We start from the raw sequence: 2,031 nt of genomic DNA on the forward strand, positions 1-2,031 counted from the left end.
TATATTTTTTATGATCTATAAAATATACTCTATCTCATACTTGGTATCTTGAAATTCTAATCTATTATAAGCCGTAAAGTATTGTTCACTGATCGTTCATGATATTTAGAGACAAGAAAGAAAACAAATTTTTAACTCATTAATTAGCCAAGTGAAAAGATAATCACCGTAATAATATTCATGATCCGTTTTTAATTTATAAACTTATGTTTTTTTACAGGTTTATTACTATTAGCGATAAACACTAAGGTATTGTTCGATATGCCAAGGAATCTGTTTACTGGTATATTTTTTGTGAGACCTTCAAGTGGTATGCGAATCCTACCCCGGCCAACGTGACCTCTTGATATATCCTGCGGCAAGAAGCCTTACTGCAAAAATTAAAAACTTATTTACTTCAATGTTTCTATTCCTATGCCAGAAATACTTTCATGTACCAACGACGTGATATTTCTACTTCGTGCATGATTTTCCCACATCCACACTCAATGTTAAACCCCAATTCTACGTTAAACCCACAAATGTGCATTATATTCCCACAGACATGTTGGGATATTGTACGAAAGTTCTCACCAATACCAAACATCGTGGATTAAAAAAGACTCACTTGAATGCCATTCTTATTTATTAAATGAACGATTTCCTCAAATTGGGATGTCGGTATTTACGTGCTCATGTCTTTCCTACAGAAACATGTGAAAATCATCATATTAAAGGTTTCTCACAAATAGATTAGGATGGTCAGGGAGATTAGCATCCATAGGACTTTACTTCTATACCCTATGCATGGACGAATGGATACGTTTAATGTAAATGGAATAGGATTTAAAACACTTAAAAAATATTCACGAGTTGATATACTTTTCATTTAAAAACATATTTAGATAAATAGTAAATATTTCAATTGTAAATACAGTATATATGAAAACAAATATTTCTGTATAAATACTATGATCTTTATATGTTGTAAATCATAAGATTGTAAATCTGTATTTCATAGTAAAAAAAAAAAAAAATGGACGAATAGCGCAGATTTTTGGAGGCTTACGGAGTAGCAGCCTTAAGATAGAACCCTGTACTCCCATCCTTCTCCCCCTGGAACCACCCCCTATCCCATGGATGGTCCCCATCTCCCCATGCTCAGGCCATAAAGTCCATCGTCTTACTTGGTTGGATAGGGATGGGGGGCCGAGGAGTTATTGGAAGGCGTGGACTTTACCGTGGGACAGGACATGATTGTATTGTGGAAGACCTAAAGGATCTCGCGAGAGGGAAGGTCAGAGTCATACCTTGCATGCCCTGGGGCAGGGCGGGTTTCTTCAAATTAGGGGGTTCGGTAATGGCCTGTTGTTCCCTCCGTCTAAGCATTATTACCATCTGTGACAAGTTGCAGTGTTTGTCGTTTTCAAGAGGGGCAGTACCATTCCTCACATTTGGAATTTTATTCCATTGTCATCTGTAGCGACCAATGTCCTCGATTTCATTCGTGTATTACGAGTAATTCTCACCGGTTCGTTAAATCCGGGTTCATTTGTGATAACCTCACTCGTGATATACTCGCCGAAAGGTCGGATTCTTTTCTTCCCTCTCTTCCTTTCTTTCGATTTTTCTTTACCAACTGCAAGACGAGATAAATCTCTCTCTCTCTCTCTCTCTCTCTCTCTCTCTCTCTCTCTATCTCTCGTTTTTCTATCTTATTATTCCTCATTATATAAAATTGCGATCGACTTCAAGATATCATTTAGTTCTTAATTTCTTGTCCATGAATATTTATATTCATGCTCCTCCTCCTACTCACCCCATCTCTCTCTCTCTCTCTCTCTCTCTCTCTCTCTCTCTCTCTCTCTCTCTCTCTCTCTCTCTCTCTCTCTCTTTCTCTTCGCATAATTATCCATGCTACTTGAAATATGTGGTCGACTTCATATGCTCTTTATTTATTAATTTCTGAGTCAGGAGGCCAGAAAACTTCAAATCAATCAATCATTCAATCTTTATTTCTGATCCATAAACATTTGTATTTCTCTCTCTCTC

Source organism: Palaemon carinicauda, chromosome 4 (assembly GCF_036898095.1).
Source record: "Palaemon carinicauda isolate YSFRI2023 chromosome 4, ASM3689809v2, whole genome shotgun sequence".
In the NCBI taxonomy this organism is placed as follows: domain Eukaryota; kingdom Metazoa; phylum Arthropoda; class Malacostraca; order Decapoda; family Palaemonidae; genus Palaemon; species Palaemon carinicauda.